This window comes from Lepidochelys kempii, chromosome 1 (assembly GCF_965140265.1).
Source record: "Lepidochelys kempii isolate rLepKem1 chromosome 1, rLepKem1.hap2, whole genome shotgun sequence".
Taxonomy (NCBI): domain Eukaryota; kingdom Metazoa; phylum Chordata; order Testudines; family Cheloniidae; genus Lepidochelys; species Lepidochelys kempii.
Genome location: NC_133256.1, coordinates 82,833,083 through 82,850,911, shown reverse-complemented (window position 1 = coordinate 82,850,911; position 17,829 = coordinate 82,833,083).

Below are 17,829 nucleotides of genomic sequence, written 5' to 3'. Positions count from 1 at the left end.
TTGTTTTCATCAGAAGGAGAAATTGATGATAGAGCAGGTATTTCTTGAGTGCAATACTCTTTATTTACAAAGCAGATACAAAGTTCTATTCCTCTGAACATCATTCTGCCGAAAAGAAGCTTACAAAATCCAGATGTGAATATGTATTGTCCCACTATTGCAAATGGCTCCCAGACTGTTGCTGATTCTGATGGAAGTGCTGAAGTATCACCTGGATGTGGATTAAAGGAATCAGTGCTGGGACAGCAAACACTAACAGTCACTGACCTACCAGGATGAGAAAAGAATGGAGTATATTCATGTATTCTCAGTTTGGGACCCCAAGGTACCAGCACAGGAACCAACAGATTAATTTGGTTAATCCCTCTGAGGCTGTAGCTCCTGTGTACCAATTACTACAATATTTAGCGCCTATGAATTTAGGCGCAACAGTATAGATACCAAGAGATCCTGTCATATTTAGGTGGTTAATTTGAACTATAGGAGTATCTCAGTCATTACACAATAAGTTTGTGATGCAAAATAAAACGGATGACACCAAAAGACTTGGTCCCTAGGTAGTGACATATTTGTTTATTTTGGAACCGAATAAAAGCTTCATAACCAAGGAAGACTTACCTGTAAGGCTGGAAGTGTCAGGATAACATGTAGTGTTGCCAGTTGGGTATATAAGCCATACACAAAGAAGAGTACACACAGTCACACAAAAAGGGAGGGCACAGTGGTTGAACTTTTTGGACAACCCCCTACTATCTTCCCTAGGGCTGATATTTTTTAGATACTCTGCCATTTCAAAGTGTGTGGTAAGGGGGGTGGACAGTTTGGATCTCTGGTTTCACACAGACACCAGATCTCTGCTGTGCATTACAGGTGTGTTTGTACTGATGGAGTAATAAAGAACCCTGTGTCTTCAAAGGACAGGATCTACATTTTGAAGCATGTTACACTATCACTAAACAAAGGGGAATTTAATTTTTCCTCACTGAGGCTGAATGAAAGGCAGCTAGCAGGCCCATCAGCTTCAACAAGGCCTGCCATTGTCTGTAGTCAAAGGCTATGTTTATACTTAACATGCTATAGCAGCACGGCTGCAGTTGCACTGCTGTAGCACTTCAGTGTAGACACTTACTACAGCAACTGGAAGGGTTCTCCCATAGCTGTATTTAATGCACTTCCCCAAGAGGTTTGACAGAAGAATTCTTCCATTGACCTAGTGCTGTCTACACTGGGGGTTAGGTCAGCTTAACTACATCTCTGATGGATGTGGATTTTTCACACCCCTGCAAGATGTAGCTTTGCCGATGTAACTTTTTAGTGAAGACAAACCAAAAGGCACACATTGACAGTTAACAGCACCCTTAAGCAGAGCAAAGATCTTTTCAGCAAGTCTGCTTGCCTGCTGCATCATGTATTACTAATGAAACATCTCAATTTATTTAGCGTTCAGCATATGCTCATTTGATCTCATCTCTCGCTAAATGCCCAGGATTTATCTCCATCTGTGTATTCTCTCTTTGTCCCCTTTTTTCCTGCTTTCTTGACATTCATAACAGATGTTGGCCATTGAAACATGCTGGCAATGAGAGAATGGTTTAGCAAAGGGATAGATCAGTATAGCCAGAATCCTGCTTTTGAGAATGCTATGACTGTGACACAAGCACACAGGACTGTAACAAAACTAGCCCTGTGAAATCCATCTGTCTTTCAGGGTCATGGTAAAGCAATTTGAGACAGGTTTTAGGCTATTTAGGTGAACTAAACCCTATGGTTCTAAATGCAGTCTCAAAGTGATCAGGGAATCCTATTCAGAGTAGCCAATATGACTTATTTACTAATAAATCAAAGCTTTCTTTAGAGAAAAGGGAAAAAATTGTGAGGGGAAAAAATGTTTTGGCAATGAGTATTTTAATTACCATCTGTTCTTAGCAGAAAATGGGAACTGGGTCTATGTATTTAGCTTTGTAAACAAAAATGTTTGTAAATAATTAGGAATACATTGTTCTATCTCTGGATGCACCAGGCTAAACACAAAACCATTAGGTCTTACTCCAAGTCAGAATCTCGGTGTGTTTGTGTTAAATAATAAAAGAATAAGGGCACGGGAGAATTAGCACAGAAGCAGTAATGGAACAAAAACAATTCTTTCCAAGTAATAAAAAGAGAAGGGAAAAACAAGAACACATTTGGAGCTTGCAGGATTCTTGGCATTTACAGTTATCAAGAAGAAAAGGAGGACTTGTGGCACCTTAGAGACTAACCAATTTATTAGAGCATAAGCTTTCGTGAGCTACAGCTCACTTCTTCAGATGCATATCGTGGAAACTGCAGCAGGCTTTATATATACACAGAGAATATGAAACAATACCTATTCCCACCCCACTGTCCTGCTGGTAATAGCTTATCTAAAGTGATTTCCAGCACAAATCCAGGTTTTCTCACCCTCCACCCCCCCACACAAATTCACTCTCCTGCTGGTGATAGCCCATCCAAAGTGATAACTCTTTACACAATGTGCATGACAATTAAGCTGGGCTATTTCCTGCATAAATCCAGGTTCTCACATCCCCCCCACCCCCATACACACACAAACTCACTCTCCTGCTGGTAATAGCTCATCCAAACTGACCACTCTTCAAGTTAAAATCCAAGTTAAACCAGAACATCTGGGGGGGGGGTAGGAAAAAACAAGAGGAAACAGGCTACCTTGCATAATGACTTAGCCACTCCAAGTCTCTATTTAAGCCTAAATTAATAGTATCCAATTTGCAAATGAATTCCAATTCAGCAGTTTCTCGCTGGAGTCTGGATTTGAAGTTTTTTTGTTTTAAGATAGCGACCTTCATGTCTGTGATCGCGTGACCAGAGAGATTGAAGTGTTCTCCGACTGGTTTATGAATGTTATAATTCTTGACATCTGATTTGTGTCCATTTATTCTTTTACGTAGAGACTGTCCAGTTTGACCAATGTACATGGCAGAGGGGCATTGCTGGCACATGATGGCATATATCACATTGGTGGATGTGCAGGTGAACGAGCCTCTGATAGTGTGGCTGATGTTATTAGGCCCTGTGATGGTGTCCCCTGAATAGATATGTGGGCACAGTTGGCAACGGGCTTTGTTGCAAGGATAAGTTCCTGGGTTAGTGGTTCTGTTGTGTGGTATGTGGTTGTTGGTGAGTATTTGCTTCAGGTTGCGGGGCTGTCTGTAGGCAAGGACTGGCCTGTCTCCCAAGATTTGTGAGAGTGTTGGGTCATCCTTTAGGATAGGTTGTAGATCCTTAATAATGCGTTGGAGGGGTTTTAGTTGGGGGCTGAAGGTGACGGCTAGTGGCGTTCTGTTATTTTCTTTGTTAGGCCTGTCCTGTAGTAGGTAACTTCTGGGAACTCTTCTGGCTCTATCAATCTGTTTCTTTACTTCTGCAGGTGGGTATTGTAGTTGTAAGAAAGCTTGACAGAGATCTTGTAGGTGTTTGTCTCTGTCTGAGGGGTTGGAGCAAATGCGGTTGTATCGCAGAGCTTGGCTATAGACGATGGATCGTGTGGTGTGGTCAGGGTGAAAGCTGGAGGCATGCAGGTAGGAATAGCGGTCAGTAGGTTTCCGGTATAGGGTGGTGTTTATGTGACCATTGTTTATTAGCACTGTAGTGTCCAGGAAGTGGATCTCTTGTGTGGACTGGACCAGGCTGAGGTTGGTGGTGGGATGGAAATTGTTGAAATCATGGTGGAATTCCTCAAGGGCTTCTTTTCCATGGGTCCAGATGATGAAGATGTCATCAATATAGCGCAAGTAGAGTAGAGTAGGGGCTTAGGGGACGAGAGCTGAGGAAGCGTTGTTCTAAATCAGCCATAAAAATGTTGGCATACTGTGGGGCCATGCGGGTACCCATAGCAGTGCCGCTGATCTGAAGGTATACATTGTCCCCAAATGTGAAGTAGTTATGGGTAAGGACAAAGTCACAAAGTTCAGCCACCAGGTTAGCCGTGACATTATCGGGGATAGTGTTCTTGACGGCTTGTAGTCCATCTTTGTGTGGAATGTTGGTGTAGAGGGCTTCTACATCCATAGTGGCCAGGATGGTGTTATCAGGAAGATCACCGATGGATTCACCATGGAAAAGAAGCCCTTGAGGAATACAACCTGAAGCAAATACTCACCAACAACCACATACCACACAACAGAACCACTAACCCAGGAACTTATCCTTGCAACAAAGCCCATTTCCAACTGTGCCCACATATCTATTCAGGGGACACCATCACAGGGCCTAATAACATCAGCCACACTATCAGAGGCTCGTTCACCTGCACATCCACCAATGTGATATATGCCATCATGTGCCAGCAATGCCCCTCTGCCATGTACATTGGTCAAACTGGACAGTCTCTACGTAAAAGAATAAATGGACACAAATCAGATGTCAAGAATTATAACATTCATAAACCAGTCGGAGAACACTTCAATCTCTCTGGTCACGCGATCACAGACATGAAGGTCGCTATCTTAAAACAAAAAAACTTCAAATCCAGACTCCAGCGAGAAACTGCTGAATTGGAATTCATTTGCAAATTGGATACTATTAATTTAGGCTTAAATAGAGACTTGGAGTGGCTAAGTCATTATGCAAGGTAGCCTGTTTCCTCTTGTTTTTTCCTACCCCCCCCCCCCCCAGATGTTCTGGTTTAACTTGGATTTTAACTTGAAGAGTGGTCAGTTTGGATGAGCTATTACCAGCAGGAGAGTGAGTTTGTGTGTGTATGGGGGTGGGGGGGATGTGAGAACCTGGATTTATGCAGGAAATAGCCCAGCTTAATTGTCATGCACATTGTGTAAAGAGTTATCACTTTGGATGGGCTATCACCAGCAGGAGAGTGAATTTGTGTGGGGGGGTGGAGGGTGAGAAAACCTGGATTTGTGCTGGAAATCACTTTAGATAAGCTATTACCAGCAGGACAGTGGGGTGGGAATAGGTATTGTTTCATATTCTCTGTGTATATATAAAGCCTGCTGCAGTTTCCACGATATGCATCTGAAGAAGTGAGCTGTAGCTCACGAAAGCTTATGCTCTAATAAATTGGTTAGTCTCTAAGGTGCCACAAGTCCTCCTTTTCTTTTTGCGAATACAGACTAACACGGCTGTTACTCTGAAACAGTTATCAAGGAAATTTTATCTACATTAGCATGAAAGTCTCTCTTTTTCTCACTGTGGGAAATAGTTTAAATGAAAACAAAGCTACAGGTGAATTCTTGAAACAACAGTGTTTGGAAAAGGCAATTATGCACAGTGTCTAGAACATTTTACTACCTTTGTCACATTCATCACTAACTGCTAACTCCAACTCTACCCATTACTCTAGCTGACATTTTGTTTAAATGGCATAGAACTTGTATGATTCAAGGCAATGATTACATTGTATGGCACTGAGCACATTATTACTGCTTACATAATAATAGAATATGAATCAAACCCCAAAAGTATCAGCTGTTCACTTTTATCCAAACTGAATATAACTCTTCACTGATATCAGCATTTTCATTTTCTTCAGCTGTGATATTAGGAAATAGCTGAGAAGCAGAGGGCCACATCATCTCCTTCTGTGGTAAAATCTCCAGGAAAGGATGAAGAGAAGGAAAACACCGTATGAAAATTCACACACACACATGCGGATTTCAGGAGGAAGGCCCGAGGAGTAATTCTGGCCCTATTGAAGTAGATGGAAAAACTTATTCATTTCAATAGGACCAGGATTTTACCTCTCTGCTTGTGCAGTGGCTTTGCTACCCAACAGCCTCTGCTTCCTGACAATTACCTTGGTCTGCTTCTAGCCACAGATACCCCGCACACAAAAGGTAATTTCCAGAGATTCTCCATGGGGCCAGAGGGGGATAATTTGTTTCTCCTTGCCCATCATTCAGCCTACTCACGCCTCCCCATGGCTAGCCCAGTCTCCATCTCCTGCTCCTGCATGAAAAGCATAACCTGTGGAGAGGCATGGTGCTGCCCGGTTGGCCAACACCCAGTTTCCACATGATGGGTGGGAAGATCCAAGCACTAAGGATCTCCTCCATATGAAGATCTAGGGGACACAGTCTGAACCATGGAAATTTACATAAACATATTCTACAGGTATTCCTTCCTTCTTATTGCTAGGTAACTGGGTTTTTCTTAAGCTGCTACAATTATCAACAGACAAATGGCTTTTTCCTAGGGTGGTCTGTTTAAGTAAAACAAAAAGTCAGACCTTTTCTGTTTTCTGTCCATTGTTCACTTTTTATCATAAGTGTTTCCCATATATTTGTTAGCTTCTGAAACAGAGTTAGGTACTTTTAGTTACAGGTGATAAAGTAGTGCATGGATGTCATGCCACTTGTTTAGGTGGACCCCTACATCTGTGCAGAATCCCATTTACTTTAGTTATGGCTCCATGATCACATGAATCTAATTGCAGGACGAGGGCATCAGCAGTCCCCAATTCCTGTAATTGAATAACACAATGGCTGTTCCATCAGTCATTTGACCCAGGCACCAAAGCACAATTCAAAAAAGTTAGAGATAATTACTCATTTTTACTAAGAAATTGTAGTTTAACATTAAAAATAACACAAGAGTTTTAGTTACTGTTTGTGACTCTATAACACTACAGAAGTAGCACAGCATTTACAAACAAACCTGAAGACCAGGTCCTATCTCAACTCTAAGGGCTTGTCTACACTTACAATACTAGACTAGCTTCAGTATAGGCAGTACCTACGCCAACAAGACACTACCTATTGATGCAGATAATCCACCACCTTCCATTGACCTAGCACTGTCTAAATGGGGACCTATGTCGGTTTAACAACGCCACTCAGGGGTGTGGAGTTTTCATACCTCTTACCAATGTAGTTAAAACATAATTTTCTAGTGTAGACTAAGCCTAAATATCATTTAAGGCCAAACGAGCACTTGTATATTTATGTGTTTGAACTTTACCATTTCCCATCAGAAGAATACTGATAGAAGGACACATTCACAATACGATAAAGATGGGGCCAGAACCTGGTCCAGAACCTCTTTTGCCACCATCTTAAAAAATACTAACTACTGTACACATAAGTCAGATTAGTATTCATGTGCAAGAGATTTTTTTCCATTCTATTAAATTTATTACACCATCTCCACTACAGTGGTTTCTGATTAGTTTGTAAATTCCCATTGCTTTTGAGACCTGAGTATGCGCAAGGTTAGTATGAGCCTCCTGTACTTTACAAACAGACTAAATAACTTTGTTTCTTCCTAGATTACATTTACATATCTTAGGGCTTGTGTACATGGTGTGCACACCAGCTAGGGTGTAAATTTTAATGCACACCAGCACATCACACTATCTATCCATGTGGATTCTGCGGGTACGCACTAAAAGTTCCCTATTATTTGTTGACGTAGTCCCGTTTCAAACAGTACTATGTCAACACACACCAGGGAACTTTTAGTGTGTGCCAGTGTAATCGACATAGACAGAGTGCATGGTCTAGTATGCACTAAACACACCATATAGGTAAGCCCTTAGATCCTTATAGTTTTAGTGTATTTGTCCTCGCAGGCCAGCTGAGAAGTGAGGCAGTATTATCCTCATTTTATGGTAAAAGAACTGAGGCACAGAGAGTCTAAGTAAGTTGTCTACAGCAGGGATCAGCAACCTTTGGCATGCGGCCCATCAGGGAAATCCGCTGATGGGCCGGGACCGTTTTTTTACTTGCAGTGTCCACAGGTTCAGTCAATCGCAGCTTCCACTGGCAGCAATTCACCACTCCAGGCCAATGCAGGCTGCGGGAAGCGGCGGCCAGCACATCCCTCGGCTCACACTGCCTCCCGCAGCGCCCATTGACCTGTAACAGCGAACCGCAGCCAGGGGGAGCTGCAATTGGCTGAACCTGCGGACGTTGCAGGTAAACAAATGGTCCCGGCCTGCCAGTGGATTTCCCTGGTGGGCTGCGTGCCAAAGGTTACCAATCCCTGGTCTACAGTAATATAGAAAGTTTAAGGCAGTGCAAGGATTAAACCCAGGTCTCCCATATCCCAGGCTAGTGCCCTAACAACTGGACCAACCTTCCTCTCTGACTGATTAAACAATGGTATCTATAATATGGACAAATGGGTAAGGCTAGGTTTCTGGTACATAAATACTCAAGTCCAAGAGGTATTTCTTGCAAACACAAGTGGTAGTTCAAATCCAAAAGGAATGTTGAACCTGCTGCAAATGCTAATTCCTTGTGTGGTAAGAAATCCCAGCTGCTGCCTCTAAAGGCTTAGTAAAGATTATATCTGGTAGAACACTAAAATAGGTGATGATAAAAGAACAGGAGAGTTATCGTCTGTGAGGTATGATTTGATAATGCAGTTTTCATTTCAGATCCACAGCAGTAATTCCACACCTCCAGGGTCCTAATATAAATACAATCCAATACCACATCATGGACATTTATGACAGTGGATTTCAGCTTTGGGACAGTTTCATTCCCTCTATTCTTATACAGCATCTCAGTTCTGTGCTGGTGCTACAGTTACTTATTTGCCTTCAGTTCCCTGAGGATGTCACAGTAACAGCAAAACTGTAACTTTACTCACTTTTTAAATAAGAGCAGAAGGAGACAGTATACTTTTATGGGAAGCACAGAAACCAGATAATGTGGCATGAAAGAATACTATAAAGCTATGCAGGCAATATCAGTGGGAAGAACATAATGTAAAGGGATAGTCAGATGTTTTAAATGTTCTCATGCTGCTTTCCATTGTTTGTAATACCCCCTCAGAAGCTCACAGTAAAACTTATTTTCTCTTGCCAATTTAGTTTATGTTTGTAAAGGAATCATTAACCAAATTGGCTGCCATTTGTTTTTCTGTTTGTGCATCACTAATCTGCTGGACGCCAGCAAAAACTCAAATGTTTGTACAGCAGTGATTGCAGTACCACCGTAGGAAGATACCACAATTACTACAGGTACCTGGATGAGAATCATATTAGCAAAATGCTCACAGGTCTACAGTTAGTATTTGCTACAATCACTAATTACTTTCTGAGGATTTTCCCAGAGGGAAGTCACTTTGTTTCAGGTACATAAGAAAAAACTGATGGCTACTAGGCTTTTTTCTTAGTGGAAGTTTCTCATGAAGATGAAGTCAAACAAGATCATTTAAGACTAACAATCACTATGTCAAAATGTAAAATATTGGATCTGTCCTTTAAATGATGACAGGCTATGTGTGTAAGTTGGGGAGAACTGTAAGAGACAAACTAAAATGAAATAGGGACAAATTCTATTCTGTAGTATACCATGTGCAGCAATCAGGGCAAAATTTACCTGATAGGCACAGAAGATCTACCATTTTGGTAGATGGCAAGGGAGCTACATGGAGTACTGGGCATGTCAGAGGGGAGATGTTCACGCCAATTTTCCTTGTCCAGTGTGTGTGTGTGTGTGTGTGTGTGTACACACACAGGGATTCCTAGTAGTTTCAGTTTCCTCTGTGAGCTATTTAGCAGATAATGCAAGGAAGGAACATGGTACAGAAAGAAAAGGAAATACAAGAAAAGATATAAAAAGTAAAAACTTCAGCAGATAAGACTTATTTCACACAACTATCTACTCGAGAAGAATATTAAGGTTACAAACCAAAGCACTCTGAATTCTGGAATTTCAAGTTACAATACACTATGTAAGCATGTAACTGCAGACTATTTCCCCACAGGACCCCAGCTTCATTCAGCCTTCAGGGGAGGAGGTACCTTGCCTCATTTACTCCTTAATTTTGCTTCATTTATTTCACAGCTTTGAAATTCAACAGTGGATGAGGCAGTACTCTTCTAGACAGCAGCCTGATTTGCTACCTGATCCAGCTTCAGTAACCATCCAGTCTGAATGGGACCTGCAAGAAAGCAGTCTATGATCATGTAATTAAATATTATATGCTAATGCTAATATATAAGGAAGCAAAGGTAATCCTGCACAAGCTCCTTAACTTTGGCATTTCTAGATTTGTTTAATTTTGTAAGCCTCATATGGTCTTACTGTAGTTTTTTGAAGAGTGTGTGAGTGTACCAAGTAATTTCATCATGCAACTATTTGCTAAACAGCAGCAGAATGCTCTCTCCTGTAGAGTGTGCACATAATGAGGCAGTGGCTGTAATGCAGCCCTGTCTCCTTAGTCATGCACCTTTGCATATCAGCACAATTTCTTTTCACAGGCAGCCATGGGCAATACCTGTGAAACATTGGCAGAGTATTACTTCATTACATAGTAGAAACCAAACACACACACAGTTCTTAAACTTTACACCTCCAACAAATCGTCTCTCATTCATTAGACCACTGAAAACACCATCCTAAGAAATATTCGTACAGATTTCAAATATCCATCACCTCTTGTAAAATTCTAGAACTGTTCAAAACAAGAATACAGTTTTCTTTGAATAGCGACAGGAGTCCACCCTCTTTGCCTACACACGATTACACACAGTCTCCATAATGGCTGGCCTAGTTTTGCTCAAGTTTTCAGACAAAAAGCAAATACACAGACCACTCTTTGGCTGAGGACATCCATACAAAATTTCACACTGCAAGTTTAGTTTGAGAGTTGAAGGTATCTGAATCTGACCCCTTAGAAAGACTGTTGCAATCATAACTAGACATTGCTCTGCCTATAATGAATTGTGTTTGAGAAAAGAGGTGATCTTAGACAGAGAGTGAGCTCAGAAGTGGTGGAGGGGGAATAGTACTAGTGACTGGGAACCAAAATTAAGTTGTAGATTCTTTTACTTCATGTAAAAAATAAACCATTAGAGGATATTTGAAAGAATGATTGATTTTACACACACACACACACCCCTCCACTTTGAGAGAATCATGCACACGTATAATTGGAGAAATCAGAGTTGAAAATAATTTTCTTGCTGTGTTGTTGTAAGATCCTCTTGTCAATTGTCAAATCCGAAGCTTCTATTATAGCCTCTGTATAGGACAGAGAAGGCAGGGCAGGAGCACTGCATTGTCGCTGTTCTTTGGCAGTTGCACCTCTACATCAAGAACAGGTCAAAATGAGTTTTCTAAACATTTACCAGACAGTACAACAAGATAAGATTCTTCTTGGTGCAAATATGCCTGAAGGACAAAGGAAGAGATTGTTTTATTTATTCAAGTCTCTTGACTTTGATCCATGTGTCACATCATATTGGGATAAGCATACAATAGAGTGAAAACAAAATATGCCCACAGACAAGAATGTGAGACATAAGGAGAGTCAGGGAGATGTTTATCTAGATTTTTACATCTGATAGATCACTGCAGAATCAGAACATCTGAGACCTTATAAAATAACTGATATTAACCATCATTCAACTTTTCACTTGCAGTATTTTGTAGCCTGTAACAGATTAGCTTAAAAATATTTATGAAATTAACATATTTTCTAAATCTATTACTATGACCATTTAAAAATAAGCTGGGTATATTCTAGCAAAGATACTCTAATTACAGCTGTGCGTTTTATTTTCAGTTTACTGGCCAAACCAAATCAAAGAGAAATTTTGTTTGACCAAAACGAAAATGTTTCTGGTTCTCAACAAAAACAAAACTAATTTTGTTTTAATTTTGGGCATTTTAACTGATTTTTATGAAAAGCAAAGGAAATGTTAAAAGGCCATTCACAAAACCAGTGGTGGTGGTACCCTAACACCCTATAGCCTTGTGGATAGGGCACTCATGGGCAATGTGGGAAATCTGGGATGCATTACAGTGTCTTAACTATTGGGCTTCAGGGTATTGTGGTGTGGGTCCCAGTCTCTCTTGTTGAAGGTGTTTCACTTTGCATACATAAATATTCAATGGAGCAGGGACTGGAACCCACGTGTTCTCCCTAACCAGCAAGCTACATTTTCACACATATTCTGGATTAAATGACTAATTATTTATCCACTCTGGAACAAAGTTGTGAAAATCTAAAAAAAAAAAAAAAAATCCCTTCCTCCCAGTTCTATTCATAAATACTCTATTTATTTATTTAATTTATAAAAAATACAGAAATAAAATAAAACTCCTGAGAGAATTCTATACCAAAAAAGTTAAAATTCTGCACACAATATTTTAAAATTCTGCAAAATTCTGCATATTTTATTTGTCAAAATAGTGCAATATAATCACACCAGTTTTAATTATTATGGTAAATATATAAAAATGTTACAATACAATGTATGGAGAATAGGAGTGGGGTACATTGGAGGAAATCCCCAACCTCCTTTTATCTACTAGTAATGTAGCTAGGTTTGATCCTTTATTTCTAGTTATTAGTCAGCAAATATATGCAGCCATATCCTCAGGGTTACATCATAGGCAACTGAAGAGCAAGTGAGGGCTTGGGTATCAAACTCACAATTTATATTGGCTACTGACCATCTACAGAAAGGTCAGTAATAAACAGTTCATTGAGCACATTTTGATTTGAAAAATTTTCAGTCCGAAAATTTAGACCAGTTGTAATCACTAAAGCACCATAAGCATTGATAAGGCCATACTGTCCTTTACCACAAGTCTCCTTTACACCAATCTGGCACTTGTTTTATGCTCCTGGGGGAATTCACTAATAATGGGAACAATTCACTAAGAACAATGGGAACAACTAAGCTGGCAGGCTGCTCTATTATGCTCTGCCTGAGGAAATAGAGCCTGCCTCATGTTTGCCTCCAAACACCCTGAAGCCTTGCCCCTCCATGCTGGGCATGCCACAATAGTGAGCCAGAGTCTCTCTTGTTCATTCATTTGTTCGCTCACTCAGATGTGCACACATCCAGCCCCACATCCTGGCAGTGATTGATGTCTCCCTTCACATGACCAGATGCCCCCCTTTAATCCTCACTTATTTACGTCTCTGCTGACTGCTCCGAGCTGCCAATGAGGGGCAAGTGATCATCCTTGCAGCTTCTCTTTGCTTCCCCTCAGAAGTCATTTTTCTGCGGGGAAGCAAAGAAATCTGTGGATAACATGAATTCTCTGACCGTCCAGTGGTACAGAATTCCCCCAGAAGTAATATATGTGAGGAGCTCAAACGGGGCCGTGTGAGCTGATTGTTTTCTAGGTTCAATAAGGTGACAAAACCAGAGATTGATTCTTCCCTGTGCCAAGGAAACCTCAACACTGTAGAGAAAGAGGACCTTATTCACAGATTCAGCCCCAGTCTCAATTCAACATAAAGCTGCGGCTAGGCAGCTTTACACTGTACCACTGAGTTAGGGTTCCGGGGGAACCCAAGCTAGTGGGGTATTACCATGGCAAAGCTCTAAACTGCCACACCCTTCCCTTTAAAATGCCTCCTGTGCCAGGATGGTGGATGTGATGCAAAACACAAGGCCAGGCTGTGGCCTATATGTGTCAGCAGAGAGTTACTCTCTAATAGGGTGCTCTCTACTGGATATTTGAATCTGGATTTTGGCTCTTTTGAACCATTTAAGTGGCATCAAGGGACTGTAATCCAGTTTGTGAGTCTGGCTCATATTCTTATGCATGCTGTCCTTTATTTCTTGTTGCCTGCACTTTATACAGTCACTTACCGAGTTGGGAGATGGGGGGCAGGTGGCATGGGAGGGAAACTGCAAGCCTCCAGAAGGCAGGTTGAGTTTCCAGTGTAAGGAGTTCTGCAAAGGAGACAGAAGACTCCTCCCAGCTTGCACCCCTCAGGCAGGGAGTCAGATTTTTGTTTATAAACAGATTGATTAACAGGTGATTAAGATAGGAAAGGGCTGTTAGGATGTTTCCTAAAGTTAAATGATCTGTTCCAAACTTGGTGAACTGCAAAAAGTAAGTAGCCTAAATAGTAGAAAGTAATTGTAGATTTTTCTACATTTGTTTCAATTGTTGTATTTGAGGTTACTAATATCTTTCTTTGAGAAGATAACTGATTTTTTTTTAAACAAAGGAAATGCAGTAGATCTGATCTACCTGGATTTTAGTAAGGTGTTTGAAGATGGGGATTAATACGAGAACTGAAAGGTGCATAAGAAATTGGTTAAACAGACGTCTACAACAGGTCATACTGAAAGGTGAACTGTCAGGCTAGGCTAGAGGGAGGTTACAAGTGGAGTTCTTCAGGGATCAGTCTTGGGATCAAACTTATTTAACATTTTTATTACTGACCTTGGCACAAAAAGTGGGAGTGCGCTAATAAAATTGGCAGATGACAAAGTTGGGAGGTATTGCCAAGGAGGACTGGAATACCATACAAGATGGTCTGGATGACCTTGTTAACTGGAGTAATAGAAATGGGATGGTATTTAATAGTGTGAAGTCATGCATTTAGGGACTAACAGTGAGAATTTTTCTATAAGCTGGTGACTTATCCATTGGAAGTGACAATGGAGGAGAAAGAGCTGGATCACAGGATGACTATGAGCTGTCAATGGGATATGGCTGTGAAAAAGGCTAATGCAGTCCTAGAATGTATCAGGGAAGGTCTTTCCAGTAGAGACAGGGATGTGTAAATACCATTATACAAGGCATTGGTGATACCTCATCTGGAGTATTGTGTGGAATTCTTGTCTCCCTTGTTTAAGAAAGATGAATTCAAAAGAGAAGAGGTGCAGAGAAGGGCTACTAGGATGATCTGAGGAATGGAAAACCTATTTTACGAGAAGAGACTCAAAGAGCTTGGGTTGTTTAGTCTAACCACTAGAAGGCTGAGAGGAGATATGATTACTCTGTATAAACACAACAGAGGGATAAATACCAGGGAAGGAGAAGAGTTATATAAGTTAAGCATCGGTGTAGATCCCAGAACAAATACATGTAAACTGGACATCAACAAGTTTAGGCTTGAAATTAGGTGAAGGTTTTTAACTATCAGAGTTAAGTTCTAGAGCAGCCTCCCAAGGGGGGCAGTGGGGGCAAAAAACCCAACTGGCTTCAAGACTGAGCTTGAGAAGTGTCTAGAGGGGATGGTGTGACTGGGCTGCTTACAATAGCGTATGGCCCATCAGTGATTGCCTGTAGCAAAAATCCCCAATGGCTGGAGACGGGACACTAAATGTGGAGGGCTCTGAGTTGTGACAGAATTATTTCCTAGGTATCTGCCTAGTGAATCTTACCCATATGCTCAGGATCTAACTGATCATCATATTTGGGGTCAGGAAGGAATTTTCCCCGGGTCAGATTGGCAGAGACACTGGAGGTTTTTCACCTTCTTCTGTAGCATGGGGTCACATGCAGGTTTAAACTAGTGTAAATGGTGAATTCTCTGTAACTTGAAGTCTTTAAATCATGATCTGAGGACTTCAGTAACTCAGCCAGAGGTTAGGGGTCTATTGAAGGAGTGGGTGGGTGAGGTTCTATGGCCTGCGACGTGCAGGAGGTCAGACTAGATGATCATGATGGTCCCTTCTGACTTTAGTAAGAGTAACTGAGTAAGAATATACATTAAAATTTTAAACCTAACCAGTGTCCCCTAAGTGACTTGCCACAAGATGTCAGAACATGTTAGTATTAGGGCTCAGTGTGTCTAATATTTATTTAAATTTTCTTTCTTGATGTATGAATTAGATACAATGCTCCTGCCAGATATTTCTAAGTTATTATCTGCAAAAACACTAGAGTTTTCAGTTACCTACATAGCCCCTGGAATCATGGTTAAATTGGTGCCCGATCCCCCAAATCTGAAATCGCATCTCTGTGGACAGGCACTGAATTTGACCCCCGCAAGGCCCCGTTGGCCTGATTGGAGCTGCCCCCGCAAATATAGAAGTCAAACTATGCCTATGTATGCTAGATATTTTAAGTTTTATAGAGAGTTTAGAATAGAGATAATAGGAAGTAAGAAAACAGGGTCATTCTCCCCCCACCCCCCGAGGTTTGTTATGGAAAGAGGTATAAGAAGGATGAATTTGCTTCCCTTAGCACTATCTCCATGAGCACCCTATCAGTCTCACCTAACAAACTAAAGACATTTCAAATATAGACAATTGTTCATACCTAGCTACAAAGTTAAACTGATTCAGTGAGCAGAATCATACTAATATCACTCTTAAGCTGAACTCTTAGCCTACTAAAGATAGTAGAATTAAAAACGACACACACACACACACACACACAATTGGTGGGGAATGCTGTTTATTATGAAAATGTTTTTGCCTGAGGAAGTGACTAAGCTCAGAGAAGCAGGGCTTAATTCTCATCTGAACTATGCCATTTTTAAAACAGGTGTAACTCCCTTAGTCTAAATGGAATTAGTCCTTATTTACACCAGAGTAAGGGGAATTCCTCTCTTAAAGGGAATTCATAATTTTCACTGAGATTGCTGGATGATACATTTTGAATATGGGAAAAAGGATGTGAAACTGTAAAATAAATATTGAGCTCTATTATTGTTTGCTTTTATGCATGTACATATTCCACAAATGCATGTACTTCATTATGTAAAATGAAAGCATTTCCTTTTGACCCATTTAGTTACAATTCATGTCAGCTAGATTCATTAATTTTAATGAGCAAGCAAATTTGAGTAATTACAGAAAGATGAGAAAAGATGCAAAAACGTTATGCATGAAAATAATGGCCCCATGCTACACAGCATGTATCACATTCTATGCTGTCATAAAAATAAAGGGAAGGGTAACCACCTTTCTGTATATAGTCCTATAAAATCCCTCCTGGCCAGAGGCAAAACCCTTTCACCTGTAAAGGGTTAAGAAGCTAAGATAACCTCGCTGGCACCTGACCAAAATGACCAATGAGGAGACAAGATACTTTCAAAGCTGGAGGGGGGAACAAAGGCTCTGTCTGTGTAATGCTTTTGCTGGGAACAGATCAGGAATGCAGTCTCAGAAACTTCTGTAAAATTAGTAAGTAATCTACCTAGAAATGCATTAGATTTCCTTTTGTTTAGTGGCTGGTAAACTAAGTTGTGCTGAATGGAATGTATATTCCTATTTTTGTGTCTTTTTGTAACTTAAGGTTTTGCCTAGAGGGATTCTCTATGTTTTGAATCTTACCTGTAAGGTATTTACCATCCTGATTTTACAGAGGTGATTCTCTTACCTTTTAATTAAAATTCTTCTTTTAAGAACCAGATTGATTTTTCATTGTTTTTAAGATCCAAGGGTTTGGGTCTGTGTTCACCTGTACAAATTGGTGAGGATTTTTAATCAAGCCTTCCCCAGGAAGGGGGTGTAGGGCTTGGGGGGATATTTTGGGGGAAAGTAGTCTCCAAGTGGGCTCTTTCCCTGTTTAACACGCTTGGTGGTGGCAGCATAGGGTTCAAGGACAAGGCAAAGTTTGTACCTTGGGGAAGTTTTTAACCTAAGTTGGTAAGAATAAGCTTAGGGGGTCTTTCATGCAGGTCCCCACATCTGTACCCTAGAGTTCAGAGTGGGGAAGGAACCTTGACATATTCTATATACTCTATATATTAACTGTGACTTTCTCTCTAATACACAAAAAATGCCATCCCACATCCTTACAAATTATATGATGTAATAAAGGCATGGGCACTAGAGTTATGTAGGGTGACCAGATAGCAAGTGTGACAAATCAGGACAGCGGTGGGGGGTAATAGGCACCTATATAAGAAAAAGCCCTACATATCAGGACTGTCCCTATAAAAATAGGGACATCTGGCCACCCTAGAGTTATGCAACATGAAAACTATTAGTATTCCATATGTTCTGATCATATCCTGTAGTACAAAGCTACTAAACACTTGCAGCATTACCTGTTGTATGCAATATCCTTATATCTTGCTCCTCTCTTTTTTTTTTATTTGTTTAAGAAAAATTAGACCCTGTCTGAGTAAAAAACTTATAAAATTGGCTTT